An 18,403-nucleotide genomic window follows, 5' to 3' on the forward strand; every position below is an offset into this window, starting at 1 on the left:
TACTCCTGGCACTGATTTTCAGATAATATCAATAAACTGTGACAGTTCAATGTCTACTACCAACCCAATGAGAAGGTAATGGTTCATAGATCTAATATCTCTAAAACCAAGTAGGTCACAGTGACTTCACTTATAGCCAAAGAACGACTGTACTCGCTCTAAAAAGTATCAGAATGAGATCAGAAATAAAGTTTATATTATATCTAAACCTTGGGACAAACAGCTTTATTTAGTTTTCCCTACTCTCTTAAGGGCAAAAACAGTTTGGGGAAAACAGTAATGCTACACATTAATGAATCCATGAACATAATACATGCACTTAATTATGGTGCACTTGGGAAATAGTTACACGAGTAAGCCCTTTTAAGTAAGCATGTTAGTTTTGGCCCTTAGTGTTCCAAAATATAATAAACAGAAGCCATAATGTGGAAACATCTGTTCTGTGCACTGTGTAGAATCATGATTACAAGACAAATGGGTTTGCACTACATGTTCCTTTTTCATTTTCACTTATTTTATCTAAATAGAACATTCAATGGGAGCAATATAGAGAAAACAATGATAATGAACCATTTAGACAGAATATTACATCACAGTTTAGCACAGGTCCTTTCAAAATCTAGAGAAGCTTGACCAATTCCCGTTATTGAGACCCTGAGCCATAATAAAAATAAAATGAACAGCAGGTGAAAACAAAATAAGGCATACAGACAGAACCAAAAAAGAAATATTTTAGGCTATTTTATATTAAGATTCAGCAAGTATCTACATGTGAGTCCCCTTTAAGTTTAAGGGCCCAAGACAGATGGTCTTATCTCTTTATCCAATTGGCCCTGATTTAGCATTACAAAGATGAGTAAGCATGAAGTCATCATCTTCTTTTTCAACTTCTTTCATGGGGAATGAAAACAACAGTTTTCACTTTGGAACAAACCACAGTTTCCTATTACTTCTAGTGAGTGACTCTGGTTAAAATCAGTCACTTCAAACTGTGGAATAACATCTTACATTTAACACACTGAAGTATACCATATTTATATACTGCAGAAAATTATCATTTGTTGTAGGCTACATGCAGTGAAGTAAAACTTATTTTGAATCTGACTGAATGCTTGAAAGGTCTCTTTATAGAGAATATTGTGATGCTGATGGAAGTGAAGATGCCATTTTTATCCTCTGCCAATGCATTTGTTCAGCCAAGTTCTTCTAAGTGATTCAATGTCTTCTAGGATCTGACGTGGTAGAAGGTCACATAGAACATTAAGCAGATAAGTTAATGTTAGCATTCTCTTTTGGATGGCTTTCAGTGTTCAACCCTTATTTTTATGGCTTATTAAATCTATTATCTCTAATATGAAAGAAGCATGACCTTGGTTCAGAATTCTACCTTATGATGAGTCGTACTGACCTCAACAGAAGACATAATGACATCATTCCCGCCAATAAGACATTACTGGATCCAGAAAATCTAAATAATGATAGGCCAATATTTTATTCTGGGCAAGGTGCCTAAGTAACGGTAGCTAACCAGGATGAAACAGATTTGCTGTACAAGTTTCAATTGGGATTTAAGCTTGGTTTTGGCACTATATCAGTTACCATATCTGGAAAAGAAACAGAGATGCTATACCCCTTATTGATTCTACTGTACTACTTAATATTTTTCAATAACACTGATCATGATATTCTTCTGACAAGGTAGACCAAGTTAGGTGTGAATGGAACAAGCTTGCAGTTCTGTTCATCCCTTGGATGACCATCTCAGAAGGTGATGATGACCTTTGTCTGCTCAGTATCAACTCACCCACCTATGGGATTTGATATGATCTATTCTGGGTCCCAGCTTGTTTCCAGTCTCAATTTAAGGTGCTGATATTAGCCAATAAAGCCCTTTATTACTTAGGAACACCTTTGCCTATATTTACATATAATAATAGTATCTTTGTGGGTCTTGCCCCAGTGCCTTCCCACGCTAAGCTGCAGCAAGTAGCTATCTTGCTAACCTTCTCAGTGATAGCTCTCTGATTCTGGAATACATTCCCCAGGAAAAGTATGCTTGCTAGTGCATATTTACTTTCTCATACATTTTAAGCAATTAATGTGACAATTTTAAACACACATGCTTTTTAGAAGGGTTTTCACCATTTTATCATTTTATGGTTTATATTATGTGCTTTATTTTAACCATTATTTCAATGTTTATTTAAATTACTGTTGTGGGATTTTTTAAACGTATGTTAGAAGCCATCCCAGGAAAACATAATTCTGAAAGGTGGGACATAACAAAACTTCGTCCCCATTGTGTCTCCTATTTGCACCTGCTCATCCTTGTAATATGACCATAGTTTAGAATTACTTCTGCTGTAAGGCAATGATAAGGGTTGCAGGCAGTTTAAGCATTTTTCTTACAGGATGATAATAACTTCTACTAGTTTCAAGCTACAACAAATATATCTGAGCCATCTTATCAAAAATGCTCTGAAGAAGCTAGCAGCATAAATTCATTGTCTCACATGGCATTACCAGAATTGATTTCACTAATGTTTCTGCGTTGTTTCTCTTGCCCTTCTCCCAATTTTACTCAAAGAGGGAAGCAAAATCTAAGATATCTTAGTAATTAGACTGAAGACCTAAGTAATTCCACCCAAGCATTCAGGCCTTTGTACCACTATTTACCAGTAGATATCAAGCATTTATCCTCAACATGACAGTGATTAACCTTGTAGGTACCTTATTACGGTAATAATACTTAGATAATTAATATAGCATTCCCAGCTAAAATTAAAAGTGGCAATTGATTGGCCTGCAGAAACATGTTGAGTTGTATTGCTCAATTCTTAAGGGACATCTTATTTCAGCCTGTGGTAATGTGAATATTTATTTCAAATCACTAACAGGAAATGAAGGACAACAATTTTCTACAATTTTCTGTTCTGTTTTATTAAACACTGACTTCTTAGTGAATATTAGTAGTTTAGTAACAGCATAATAGAAGCGCAAAGACTCTTCATATTTGTACTGTGTGAATGCACCTTTAATTGCCAAACAGAATTCCCATAAAAAGGTCACCTTGCATAGTTTTAAGAGATCTTATTTCATGGATTACACAGCAGCAATTCTGACAATAATTTGTTCAGAATGCCTGGCAAACATGAAAGTGATTCTTCTCTGGCAGTTTGCTATGTAAAGATAAGCAGAATGAAAAGTGTTTGAAAAGAAAAAGAGAAAGAATTGTGGTGTTAGCTACATCAGCTCTGATACTTTCTTTACTCCCACCATCACTGACCTGTGATCTGATTACATCTGCAGGCAGTAAAAAATTACTTGCAAGATGGATTAATTGATTGATCAATTGATTGGTTAAGTGCATTCAAGTCAATGTCAGTGATCACGTGGACAGATTCTCTCCAGAATGACTTATCTTCAACTTGGCCTTTTTGATTTCTCAGTGCTGCATTCACTGCTGTGGTAATCAAATCCATCTACCTTGCCGCTGGCCATTCTCTTCCTCTTTTTACCTTCAACTTTTCCAGGCATTATGGACTTCTCAAAGGAACCAGGTCTCCACACAATGCAGACAGAACATAAGAAATAGTGTAGTAATTCAGCAATTAGCTGCTGTATGATTCTACTTCTCTACTCTTCACTAAGCTACCTGCATTTGTCTTATTTTTAAAAAAATGAATCTGTGAGTTCAAATTTGTAAATAGAATGCAAGCCGAAACAAAAATCTCAAGGAGAACATCTACAATAGTTTAGAAAATATAATGTAAAATGTAATATAGAGCCTGCCTACACAACTTCCCTTGCTCTGAGAGGGACAGAACTTAATAAATAGAATAAAAATATTCTGAGCTCAAACAGGTCTTTGAACATTAGTGACAAAACCCTAAACAATTGAGTTGATTGTTAAATACATTATTAAAATAGTAAGGCCAATAATAATAATTATTATTCAAACAAAATTCTGTTGAGTGTAGCACTGCCATACTTCAAATTCCACAAATTTCATCAACAGTTTTTCAGATTTTATTATCTGATAAAATTCTGGTCTCCCATATGTTATATTGGTTAATTCATTCCTTTCTTGCAATTCCAACAGAAGAGAATATGTGTAGCTCAGGGTTGAACTGTGGAATCCTTGGTGCTCTCCGAGCTTGATTGTTGGCTTGCAGACATTTCATTACCCACCTAGTTGTATCTCCCTCTTTCTGCAATTGCCAGATGCTTCCTTAGCCATTCTCATATTGTTAGTGAATGAGCACTATTCCAGGTGCTGGCTGGGGAATTCTGGGAGTTGAAGTCCACTCATCTTAAAGTTGCTGAGGTTGAGGAACCCTGCACTATTCCACTTCAGAGTTCATGCAATATTTATAGCTATTAATAAATTCATAATAAATTATTTTATATTTTGATACCCTCCACTCTCTAAACAATTAAAGAAGATTAACAATGGATTGGCTCCCCCAGCTTCTGCTACTCATTCAAATATTATGTTCATTAATTGCTTCCAATATTCATGTACTCTTGGTTGTCCTCATAATATCTAAGGATATCTGCATTACACTGAATATACTTTCTTTAATCCTGCAAAATGTATTAAATATAAGCAAAATACTATTTAAAGGAGGCTTGATTTTATTTATTTATTTATAGCTTGTCCCAATCTTGAAGGACTCTTGGCAGCATGCAGCAATGAAAGAAAATAAAAAATACATAATAATAAAACAAAAATGTAGTGAGCAAGATGAAGGTCTCACTCAAAGATGTTCTCTTTACTATATTCTTATTTTTTCTCTTTTCTATTTTTCTTTCTATTTTTTCTTTTCTTTCTATTTTTTTCTTTTCTTTTTTAGTTTGTATTAGTTTTTATCTTTGTAATTTTTAATAAAATTACTATAAAAAAAGAAACTAATGGTGGTTCAAATATCTCTAATAATAAACCTCTTATTTGAAAATAATCACAGAGAGAACACAGTAATTTAAACAGAGGCAAGGATGAGAGAATAGCTTCTTTGGCAGGAATCAAGAAACATCAGGAAAGTCTTGAGGCGTGACCACTATGGAAATGACAAAGAAGTTTTGCCTAGTAGAAGTAACCAGCATAATTCCACCCCTAAGGTAATATTTGTTAGTTGAATGTTCTGTCTAGATAGCCAATTATTCTGAGTCCCTTAGTTATGTGATTTCCCACTACCACTACCCTCTGATCAAGTATAACTGACTATCAAAGAAGTTTCTTGCGATAAATATTATTTTGAATATTGTTAATTCATTCTTGGAGCATTTCCAATCTGGCTAATCAAACTGACTATCCAGCTATGTTTGCTGAATGTTTTACACCAGTAAATATTCAGCAAGCAACATCCACTTAATTAGTAAGAATTGTAATTAAATATTTCTATAGCACTATAACTACTCATGATGCTTTACAGACATTGAAAATTGTTCTACCCTGGGGAGTTCATATTTGTTTGCCTCACTTTATCTACCTGGAATTCCAGTGTAATGCTCTCTAATGCCTTTAATGTTGGTGTATTGTCATTAACTGAGAGATTCATGCAATGTTATATACACAGTGTTATCACTGCAGTAACTCCATTATAGTTGATATGCTCCGTGTCAAATGTAATTTTTCTAGGGCATCAAATCTTAAGAATGTAGAAATAAATACAGAGGGATACTAATATATGGGGAATGAACTCTGAATTCTATCAAATATAAACAGGACCTCGTCTCTCTATAGAAGTTGGCTAAACCATTACAACTCTGCCAGGACAAGTAGCTGATTGTTCCCTGCTTTCAGGAGGTTGGGCCAACACTCAGAAGCCCTTTGGAATGGGCTCCTGTTTGAGGTTAAATCTGCTGCTACCTTGGCCACCTTCTGGAAGATGTTGAGGATGGAAATCTTCCAGGGGACGTTTAGATCATGAAACCTCTTTGTTCACTATTGTAGGCTTTATGGCTTTATGGCTTTTAGTCTTTTTTATGTTTATATTTTTGCTTTCTTGTATTGTCAGACACTGAGAGTCTATTGGATTGTGGCAGGGTAAAAACCTAATAAATAAATATCTGGATTTTGTTAACAATATTGGGTTGAAGGCCTTATCAAATCAATTGCCTTTCTAAAGGACACTCTGAAAATGAGAAATGAACATTTATTTATGTGTCCTTCCCTGTGTCCCCCCCCCGCTTGCCACGCAATTCTGGTCTTCCCCCACCTCTTCAGAGGTGGCAAAGATGTGGCCCACAATATTCCCAAGTGGGACCCATACCAGATTAAAATGCAATTGGGAAATATACAAATACAAATACAATAAAACACAGATGATATTACATTTTAAAACTAAATAATAATATTGACCAACCACCACAGAACTCCAGGCTTGCAACTCACGAGGAGTCCTGCACAAGTTTGCTGTCTTGGCTTAGCTGCAGCAGCAATGCTGCCATGGTGCGGACTAAGCAGGAGCACCACATGACAGGAGCTCCTCTCAGTCTGCTCTTCAATAGTGTTCTGCCTTGCATTGGTAGCTGGCCTACTCTGGACCCCAGGGTCTCCAGAGCACTAAACAGCACCTCTCTCCAAAACAGGTTGAATTAATTTTTCTCCTCCCTCCAAAAAAGGTTTAATTAATATATGTTGAGTTTTGGGCTGTACAAGGTCGATGATCATCAACTTTACAAAAATTTCAATTTTTAAATTAATACTAATTAATAAATTTTAAGTAAGCTCAGAATATATCCAAAGAAGGAAAGAATGGAGAAAAAATGAAAGAGAGAGGGTAATCTAAATGCTTTTTGTACAATGATTTTCTTTCTTTTTTCTTTTTAATTCATGTCTTTCATGTTTGCTGCAAGAATCTTAGCAACATATCAAAACTTCACATAGGATGAGATTAACAAATGCGTATTCATCATCCATACTGAAAATTCTCTTATCACAAAAGCTTGTGCCCAATGCTGATAAAACAGTTTCTGGAAAAAGATGTCAAGTTTATAGCAAAGAATATTAAATTTTTAATCTTCTTCTTGTAATATGTTTTGTAATGATTTTGAATCTATTAGATATTGTAACATGTGAGTCTATGCTTCTTTTTTTTTATAACTAGTTCTTACCTGATTTGTATGCATATATGTAAAAAACCAATATATATAAATAATATAAATATTGAAAACAAGTAATCAAATTCTTAATAATAACACATTACTTTTTTATATATATTAGCTATATCTAGTTCCTATCTGATTTTAATGGGTTGATGTATTAATAAAAAAAGAAATATATAAATGTGTGATTTTCTAAGTCAATATGCAGCCCAGAGGGATCCTTATGTATGGTTTAGTGGCCCCAGTTCCTATTTCAGTTTGACATCACTGCCCTAGTTCATTCCCCTAGTTCTCAAATATTGCTCTTCTTTCAATGGCAATTTAAAGATTTAACATATTTTATATAAAATTACTGATTAAGTCCCATCAATCATTTTTGACTCCAAGAGACCCCATAGACAGATGTTCTCTATTCTCTGTTTATTTATATTTATATAAATATATAAATATATATTTATTTATATTTATATTCTCTAAATGAACTACTCCATAAAGGACTGTATGCTAACGCATGTACTCTGCAAAAATATGGTGAAGTGGTAAGTATTGTTTTAACGTGTTGTGAGCCGCCCAGAGTCCCCCACTGGGGGGAGATGGGTGAGGGACAAATTTAATAAATAAATAAATAAATTTCTTTAGTGCTGTATGTTGTAAAAAGGTTGATACAAAAGAGTAACACACCTTTGAATGAACAAACAGTGAACAGTAATATAAACAACAAGGTTGTTTAAGTTAAATTAAGTTAAGCAGTAGCTGATTCTCTTATTTGTTTTGTTGTCCAAAACAAAGAAAATGTTTTTCCTTAAATCATAAAGATAGATTAATGAATTATAAAGGGATATTTTGACTACATTATTTACACATCCTCAGCCAGACATAAAGAAAAATCAGAATGTATTCTATTTTATTTAAGTTGTATTACCTATTAAATATTTTATATAACATAAAAATACATAGAGGAGGTAAATGTGTTTGAAAAATACTCAGAGTTAAGTCTCTATAAATATTGTGAGAGGATACAATATCTCACAAAATGTTTGGATTAATTTTGAGATGCTATGCTGACCCTTTTTAGGTTCTGAACTGATAATTAATGTTTTAGGAGTGTTAATAACAGCTTTTCTTTCCGTACTACCACTTTTATAGCCCCAGTTCTGTAGCTATAACTTGTTAACCAACCAAGCACTATAGAAATGAATGAATAATTTTGCTACCTAGGAACTGAAAGGAGATGGTGGCTGACCTCTACATTTTAACTTCATGAAAAAAAAATTCTGTGGCAGAGCTGTGCAAGCACTTGAAAAATGTGTTTTGAGCTTCATGGAAGCTCAAACGAAACATCGCTCTTCAAATTGGTGAAAGGAAACACATCTTTTGCGACATTCTGCTTTGAAAGCTGATCCCACATGCATGTGAACTGCATGCACGGCCACTTCACTTTGGGTTTTTTTTTTCTCTTATACAGTACCTGTACTTAAATAATTACATTTAGCTCCCTGTTTGCTACTGATCTCAGTTCTAAGTGCTAGTCGTCACTTTTAAATCTGCAAAGATGGCCCAAATACATTTTCTTATTTTGTAATGTTGTTCTTGTTATAAAATTGAATTTGTTTTTGTAAAGTTACATTCAGCGTCTTGCACTTTGTTGTGGATTCTATATTTTTAAAAAATCATTAAAAAGAAAACTGCAAGAATAGACAACTATTGGTTTCCATTGACTCTAATTTCTAAGTTAACTTGTCCATTTTAATTTCTATGTGCTAACCACAGAACTTGGGGGAAAGGAAACTATTTCTCATATCCCTCTGGATTTTAGAATAATCAGGCACAGCATCACTGCAATATAAGAGCACCCCTTCCTACTTTCCAAATCCTATGTATATGAGAGACATCATAAGAATCCTCATGTCATCTGCTGCATTGCCCGATTTCCCAAGTGTTTTTCATTTTGTTGGCTTGTTCCAAAAACTCTATGTGATGTACAGTAAGAAAGTCTCTTTCTGTGGTTAACAAAAACTCACAGAAGGGGACTTGTGCACTGCTAGGCCAGATATTCAGCACTTTCCCATGGATAAATCTATGGATTAGTAAATCAGAAAATGTTTTCTAATGCCTCATGTTACCGAACAGCAATACTGAAACAAGTTAACTATTTATTTTTTAAAGATACATGAATGCTTGATATTAGCATATCATTGGCTGTGAGAGAACTGCATGTGTCTCTATGAAGATGCTAAGAAAATTTTAATTACTGTATTTTTCCGTTAATAAGACACCCCCATGTATAAGACGATCCCCACTTTTCCAACCCAAAATTAAGAAATCAATATTTTAAAGATAAAGCAAAAACATTTTTATTTAGTAATTAGGTAACATTTATATGATACACTCAGTGGGAGGAGGTCCAAACTGTCTCTTCAGCTCTATTTCCATGCTCTTTTGCCTAACTGATTACATTCAGTTTGAATTTTGCAGAGTAAGACATTCCCTTATTTATTTTTTTATTTTCCGACATTTTTATGGGCTCAGAATGCTCTGACATTACCGGTCCCTGTCGTATCTGCGCACTGCCTACACGCTCCCCACCTCCAATGGGATGTGTTCCAATTGGTTTGTTCAGCATCAGCTGACATCAGTTACATAAGGCTTGTGATTGGAGGAAGCCTGTTTGCAGAGACAAAGTATGGGCAGTTTCGCAACTACGCGGTTCTCTCCTCAGCTTACTTCCTTGCATAGGACGCCCTTCAATTTTTAGTGTAACGATTTTAGAAAAAAGTATCGTCTTATAGATGGAAAAATACGGTACATAATACAGAGGAGGAAGAGTTGTAATCCAGTACATCAGCACCAGGTTAGGAAAGCTATCCTACACTGAAACTATTACTGACACTTCTGTTTTTTTTCTACTCTCTATTTCCCCAATGTTGAGGCAACTGGCAGCACATTTCATTGAGCTACATGGCCTGCAGATGTTGTTATACTGCTGCTCCTGAATTGTGGACTCTGCAGGGGGAACAAATGTGCAAGATGGCAGGCGCAGTGCCACACTGAAGCCCCACCCACCTCCTTATAGGTTTTCACACACACACACACACACACACACACACACACACAGCATTATTCTGAATCTGATGCCAGATTAACTTTTCTTCATAAAGGAGGTAATTTCTGAAAATAGTTTTGTGCACATGAAAACTAGGTCTAAAAAGAAAGACCAGAGAACAGTACATTCTGATCTAGGAATGACCCATCATTAGCAGTTTGTCACAAGATAATGTAAGGCTTTCTAAAAGTAACAGGTAAGTGTTTAAGAAAGAAACATATCAAAACAATGAAACTTTATACTATTTTCATTTCTACTTTTTCTTTCCACAATCAAATCTATGTCAGAACTGAAGTTAAAGGACAGACACTTTTCCAAGCAGTGACAGCCAAAAGAGCAAAGATCCAAAATACACAGCAGGCCTGCACAGCATACGGCCCACCGAGCAGCTTTAGTGAAAGAAAATATGGCCACTCATATTCAAAAATGGGCCATGATTTTGCAAAAACAAACAATGCACAGATTTAGAGATGAGAAAATATAGACTAATTATTTATTTTCATGATTGCCTTCAATCCAATTTGAACTACTGCTTATAAAATAATGTGTTATTTTGAATGCTAATAAGAAAGCAAAGTTTTTGAGACTACAATTCGATTGCATGAGTAAATCTTTTAATTTCTCTTCCTGTGCTTTAACTTTCCACTCCCCACAAATTAATCACTGCTCTTGACATCTAGTCTTTTACTTTCCTTCGTAATTTTGTATCAATTCCCTTTAACTTTTAGAAGATCTTATGAGTCTTATCTTCATATACTCAAAGGTTTTAGGGTGTGCTTAAAAGGGCAAACAGGTAGTCCTCAGGTTACGATGGCAATTGGGGCCAGAATTTCCGTTGAGAAGTGATGTGGTCATAAAGTGCAATGTCACGTGACCGCATCGCTTAGCGATGGCAATCCCGCTAGTCCAGGTTGCTTTCGTAACCCCAGGACCATGCAGGTCATTAAGTGAGGGCCTCATGTGACCACAACATGGGAAGAGGTGGGAGTCCCAGACAAGCAGGCCGGCGAGTGAGAGCTGGAGGTGAGAGCTATTGGCGGGGGGGGGGGATTGTGGAGATGCTGCAGGCAGGCACTAGGGAGTGCAGGCAGGGTAGTGGGTGCCATGGACAGGTGCTAGGGAGCATGGGAGGTGCTGCGGGTGGGGGGCACACAAGCACTAGGGAGCAAGCACTAGGGAGCATGGGCAGGGGGTAGGTACCATGGGTGGACATTAGGGAGTGCAGGTAGGTGCCACACGTGGTGGGGCAGTGGGTGCCATGGGCAGGCACTAGGAAGCATGGGTGGATGCCACAGGCAGGGGTGCCACGGGTAGGGGCAGCAGGGAAGTCATAAATGCGGGCCAGCCCGAATTTTGATCACATGACCGCAGGGGTGCTCCAATGGCCAGAACTTCAAGGACCTGTCATAAGTCCATGTTTTCAATGCCATCATAACTTTGAACAGTCGCTGAATGAATGGTCATAACGCAAGGACTACCTGTATCTAATCTTCTTGTGTGTGCTTCATCTAAATGTCTATCAGTATGATTAATAAAATATTTGAACCATATATTTAATTAATGACATTCACACACTTGTAATGTTACCCTTCATTTCTCTAGAAGAGTAAGAATACAAATTAATATTCCATGCTCTATAATCCGGATAGGTTTTCAGTACAGACTAGTCCAACCAACTTCTTGCATGTATGAAGTTTGCATGTATGAAGTATGAAGATCAGCTGTACATTTTCCAAGTTCCTTTTTGAAAGAAGGAGGAATTTAAACAGCAATTTGCAATATAGCACAAATTACTATATCATGGGACAAGGGAGACTTGCTCTGAAAGTAGGCCATCACACTGCAAAACCAATGCAGATTTAAATATTGTCTTATTTGAATCGCACGTGCCTATATGCTTAGTAACAATTTCTGTATTCTATCAATAGAATGAAAGCCACTCCTCTCAGCTTTCATTTGGGGATTGTTTCTAGTTTGAAACAGAAAGTTTTATACTCAGAATGCAACTGTTTTGAACGTGAAACACATTTCAAACACTAATTTCAACTGGATTGTTTTACACTAAAAACAGAATGTTAGGATTTTGAAACAGTTCAGTTCAGTTTGCATACTGTTAGTCTTCCTAAATATCCAGTTGTGAAGATGTTCCAGCCAGCAATCTGAAAATTGTAGTCCAGAAAACTGGAGCCACCAGACTGGGAGACTGATTTGGGATTTGTATCTATAAAGTAACGCAGCAACATTACTTAAGCTAAATGGAGCTGTATAGTTATCGTATGGATGGGAGTATGTTTAGGAAGCAAAATAGTTTGTTATACTCTGTTAAAAACAATGTATAAATGAAAAGGTAATAATTTCTACTACTAGAAATGCAATATTGTATGCCACAGAGGCACATATCTGTTTGCTTAAAAAAGAAGGGCCTGTTTAATCTTATGCTAATTAATCAATAAATATGGTTCTCTCTCTCATACCAAAGAAAATAAATTTAATATAATATAAAGGAACAGACTGCTGGAAAAACAAAATCAATGCTGCCAAATAATTAAAATACATTGCTAACTATGCCAAAGGCCTATTGAAAAGAAATGCATCATTACTGTTCATCTAAAATATTTGTTTAAAAAAGATGGAAGGTGCCAACCTCATTTGAAAATATGCTGAATATACTCAATACTACTAGAGAAAGGCCTTGCCTGCCCACCCACCCTGGTGCAGAATAACATAAAGCAACCTTCCACAACCTAATACCATCCAGAAGTGTTGAGATAACAAAAGCAGGAATTCCCAACCATTTATAAGCTTTTGGCTGGAAATTCTAGGAATTTCAGTCCGGATGCACTTGAAGGGGGGCCAAGTTGCAGAGCAATTCTTCTGAAATCAGATTCAGTGCTCAGCCCATTTTATATAACAATGCTATTAAATGATGCAGGAATTAGGAAAAAGTACAATAAATTGTTTGAAAACTTTTTGCCAGTTCAATTAAGTATACAAGAATTCCAGTTTGAATCCTTGATGAATTTTGTCCTACTATCTGAAGTCCCGGCTACTTAACATTACTAAAAGAAATATCCCCAAAGTCATTCTGATTGTCTTCGGGACCACAAAAGGCCTTTCTAGTTAACATTTGGATAATTCTAATGAAATAAAAATTACTTATCAGATGTGGATAATCATTTTCCTACTTTCAGTTTCATAAGCACAAATATACAACAGCATTCACATTTAATTATTTATTCACTCGTAACATTCAACGTGTGTAAAATTTATGTATTGTGGTATTACAGTTATACATTGTTGATGTGTATGTATCTTTACATTTAATGGAGTGCACATCTGTTCTTGTATGGTTCCAGATGGTATCTAGCATTTGGTTGCCCATCAAAGGTCACTCCTTCATTTAGGAGATTATGTGACAAACTATATTTTAATACAGCTACAGTATTTAAAAATGTGATGATCAAACAGTAGAATTATGTAATTTGAGGGATTACTCAGAAAAAGATGGCATATCTGCTGGTAGTCTAATTTAGAAGTAGAAAATCCAGACCACTTGCTCAGCCTAAATAAATGCCTCTCAAGAGGAGGGAGAATTTTCATCAATTTTCATATTGTGAGGAGAAGCAAATACTGTTTCTTCCTGACTCTCCCCTTCAGTCTGTAGCTATAAGAGCTTTTCAGCTGATGAAATATGCTCTAAGGCCAGAATGCTCTTTCTCTTTCCAAAGATTGCTCTGTTCATGTTGTAATATTAATATATTAACAGAGAAAAACTACGCCCATCAAATTCAAGCAAAAAAAATAATAATTGTATAATGGAGCACTATATTGGAGTGGACCTTGCACTGTGATGGCATGACCCTCCTTTCTTCATGTGTCTTCCCTTGACACATACCCCCACCCACCCTTGTGGATACCTCTGTACAATAACCTTATATTAGCCTCTTTTACATCATTCCAGAGTGCAGGGTACAGAATAAGACAGTCACTCACATCCTGACCACCTTGCCACTTGACTACTGCAATGTTCTGTGCAAGGGTCTACCCCTGAAGACCACCCAGAAGCTTCAACTGGTCCAGAATGCAATGGCACAGACAGTAATGGGCACTTTTCATTATGCTCATGCATCAGTGCTGCTACGTGAGCTGCACTGGTTACCAGTCAGCTTCCAGGTACAATTCAAAGGTGCTGGTCATCACCTATAAAGCTCTTCATGGCATAGTCCCTGTGGGACCACCTGTGTCCAATTGTTTCTGCCTATCCAGTACGTTCAGGCAGAATGGGTGTGCTGCAGGTCCCCTAAATTAAACACTGTCATCTAATGGAACTGAGGAAGCGCTCCTTCTCTGTTGAAGCTCCTGCCCTCTAGAACGGCATCCCCCAGAGATCCATATGCCGCCCACTCTGTTAGAGTTCTGGATGGCTTTAAGACCTGGCTCTGTTCCCAAGCCTGGGGTTATCGTGTTAGTGGAGTCCCTGTTGTGTGTGTATGCACACGCTTTTAATTATTGTTATAGCTGGTTTTCTCCAGACTATTAAGCTATGTGGTTATATTTGTAATTATTTTCAGTTGTATATGGGACGTTGTAAGCCACCCAGAGTCTTTTGGAGTGGGGTGGATATAACAAATCTAATAAAATAACTTTCTTTAAAAAGAATCACTGCACCTCTTTCTACATGACCCTCCACATGCCACAGATAGAAGACTGACATAATTGTATCTGCAACAGACAGGGAGCCTTTTGTTAGGAATGAACCTAAGCTGAAAATATAGAGAACTTACAGTATGTAAAACATAAATATGTTTTTGTTTGATATGTTCATAGGACAGAAAAGAGGAGATAAATTTGTGATTCTTACTTAACTATGAAGTTCCATCTAAATACAGTCATTAATCTTTATAACTTTATAACATTATAACATGCACACACAGTCCCTTCACAAATCTCCAAGATCTTTACACAAACTCAAACTCAAAAACACAGAAGCAGGGTATTTTCATTGTGACCCTTTCTGTTTTGATATTTGTCCCTCCACCTTTACCAAAGCTGATGTGAATAATTTAGAAGCCTTTTTTCCCCCTTAATATAGCTAATACAAAAGGACCCTGAGTGGCTTATATACCTGTCTTACAAAAAGAAGGTAAAAAATCAAAGTAAACAACATAACAATTTATAACTACAATTACAATTCTGACACCTGAAGAACAGTCAAACATCAAAGAGTAACCCCTGATGGAGGTTCACTACTCATAACAGGTTCACTTCCAGGGATACTATTCAGATATTTATGCATATTATTACAAATTGATGGTAGCTTTCAGACATATTTAACCCAAATATATCCCAAAGTTGCTGCTGTTGTTTTGTTTTGTTTTTTCATATTATCAGTGTATTTTGGATTTTGTTTGCCAACCTAGAAATTGGTCTCTCTTGTATCACCATATCCCACAGAGAGCCAGTCTCTCTTTTGTTGATGTGGTTGGCCTTGTTTCTTACGTAAAACAAATTATGCCCCAAATATTGTGTTATTTAAAACTTTTTCTTACCACAAAACATTCTAACCCCGAACATACTATATTTTCTTTTTAACCCTCTTTATTCTTCTTTTGTCAGCAACTTATTTTCTGCTTAATCCTTGTCGCTTTCCTTTTGTAAACCTTAACAACAACATATATTTTCTTCAAAGAATAGGTACAGAAGATGGATTTCTAGTGTGGTAGGAAGTTATTCACTTTGAAAATGTTAATTTAGCATGTTGTGACCAAGGTAGAATAGGAAGCTCCTGCTTCTAGAAAGTATGAGAAAGTTCAGCAGTCCTCTGCCACTGAACATCACCTGTTTTATGCAAAAAAAAAAGAAAAAGTTCTTTATTGGACACTTAGAAAGCTAGGTCTGAATTATATCTTCATGTTTCCCATAGAACATTTTCATTTGTTTTGCTGATGCGTTCATATCTTCATATTTTAAGGGAACATAATAATGCTGCTGGCCTTGGAAAAGACATATGAAAAAAGAATAGAAAAAGGTTCCCTTTTCTGATATCTCTTCTCCTGTATTTGCCTCACGTCAGTCACCATGGTATTTAAGTACCTGTTATTCAGAAGACAGCGGCTTTCTCACAAGTACAGCATTATTCAAACGCAACATGGTTTTTCCAGGATTTGATTTTTGTTTGCTTGGAATGTTTTAATTAAGTGGAATACAATTTAAAACAGCTTGGTTTCTGATCTGCTTAGACAACCAATTAAAAATGCCTCCAGCACAATCCAAAATTCATTTTTCACCTGAACTTCATAATGAAATCATCAAGACAAGTTTTTATCACATCCCATCTCCAAAAGAGACTTGTTTTGTGGTGATACACATGTTAGTTGAGGGCTGCTTCCAGAAGGAACCTTATTTATTTAAATATACTTGGCCACCCACTCCCATAGACTCCGGGTAGCTTACAAATACAAAACAACAAAAGCAGTTAGACATACAACCCCACAGGCAGCCCAGGCTAAAACAATTAAATCATAACAAATCAAACAAATGAGGGGCCCTATAAACACATCAATCCCAGGCCTAAGATCAAAGCTGGGCCTTAAGTGCTTTTCAGAACCCTAGGAGAGAGGGCGCTGTCCATATCTCTGGGGGGATGACTTCCAGAGGGTGGGCACACAGATGACCTTAACAGAAGGAAAAACACCAGCCTCCTCATAAGTAAGCCCAGCTCCTGACTGTCAGTGCCTGCAGGCTCAGGGCTGGCTAAGCTTAAAGGCTGCTCTGCCGAAAGGGGCTGGAGAAGGTGGAGGCAGATGGCAGATACCAGAGAACTATGACAAAGAGAAGCCTGCTGAGGAAGCACCTGCTGGAATTACCCTTATCAAAGCCTATATAAACAGACTCTTGCATCTGTCTGGGCTGCCAGATTGGGACCCAGCTCACTTGTCAGGCACTAAATAGAGCTGGGTCCCAATCTGGCAGCCCAATCAACTGAGATTCCTTATGTGAAGAAAGGAAGGGGCCACAGACTTCACAAGTACAGTAGGGATTTGCCTGTTGGCTAAGGCTAGGATACCCACTAAGTCTGCTGGAGCACAGGAGAATAACAAGCCTCAAACTGCTGCTGCCTGGCCCATTTTTCTCCCTTGGTTTGATATTTTATTCTGAAAATTTACTTTTGAGTTCTTGGATTGGACTGCTGACGTTCCAAAGAGACTGTTTTTGTTTTTACACTGACTCTGAATACTTAAGTGTCTGGCAAGAATAAAGTGCAGCCTCATGTAGAGCGCATTGCAATAATCCTGTTGTGAGGTGACCAGGGCCTCAGTGACTGTCTGAAGGGTCTCCCGACTGAGGAAAAGGCACAACTGGTGCACAAGATGAACCTGTGCAAAGGCCCTCCTAGCTATAGCTACCACTTGCTCTTCGAGCAGTAGGTGCAAGTCCAGAAGGATCCCCAAGTTGCACGCCAGTCTAGAATGGAGAAGTGCTACCCCATTCAAGACTAACAATGGAAATGTCCCTGACTCTGGGGGAGGGGGGGCAAACAGCCATAGCGACTCATTCTTGGAGGGACTGAGACAAATCCATTCTGCTCCATCCAGACCCGAACAGCACCCAGACACTGTCAGTAAAACAACAACTTCACCTGCGCCGCCCAGGGTTGAGATAAAAAGCTGGGTACCGCCAGCATATTGATGATACTGAACACTACGTGTACTTTTACAAAACATCCTGATGACATTGTATTTTTGTTATCAGCTCATGTTTTATCTCTTTTGTCCATTTTCTTTTGTCTTAATGGAAATCATCTGTTCAGAAAGAATGGTGTGAAATAGCAGACCAAGTCTCTGTCTTCCACAGGGATCCACAATATTCCACATTCTACAAGTTGTGAGAAGAGAGGACTTTGAACTTAGGTGATGCTCAATCTCCTTCTTCCATTGCATTCCTCCTTTGTTCACTCTTCTAAGCAGTCTATATTGTTTATCTATTAGCAATGTTTTATACAACAGCATATGCATTTTTAAAAGATGTTTTATACCTGAATACTACTGAAATGCAATAAATTTGCCATTTTAAGATTAGCTACATAATGATAGGATAATGATATTATCTGAGACAATGGGGGTTGGCTTTTTTCTTTTTAACTTTTTTGGATGTTTGGGAGGTTTGTTTTTTAAAAAAAAATCTTAAGTC

The 18,403-nt window shown here is 36.8% G+C and overlaps 1 protein-coding gene across 2 annotated transcripts in view; it reads right to left on the minus strand.

Annotated features, from left to right (window-relative positions):
* NALF1 (NALCN channel auxiliary factor 1) overlaps positions 1-18,403 on the minus strand; it is a 438,234-nt gene that overhangs the window by 360,158 nt on the left and 59,673 nt on the right. The gene's annotated exons all lie outside the window — the stretch shown is intronic.

Source organism: Python bivittatus, unplaced genomic scaffold, assembly GCF_059951505.1.
Source record: "Python bivittatus isolate LINGU-HERP-01145 unplaced genomic scaffold, Pbiv_v1 ctg000060_np1212, whole genome shotgun sequence".
Classification (NCBI taxonomy): domain Eukaryota; kingdom Metazoa; phylum Chordata; class Lepidosauria; order Squamata; family Pythonidae; genus Python; species Python bivittatus.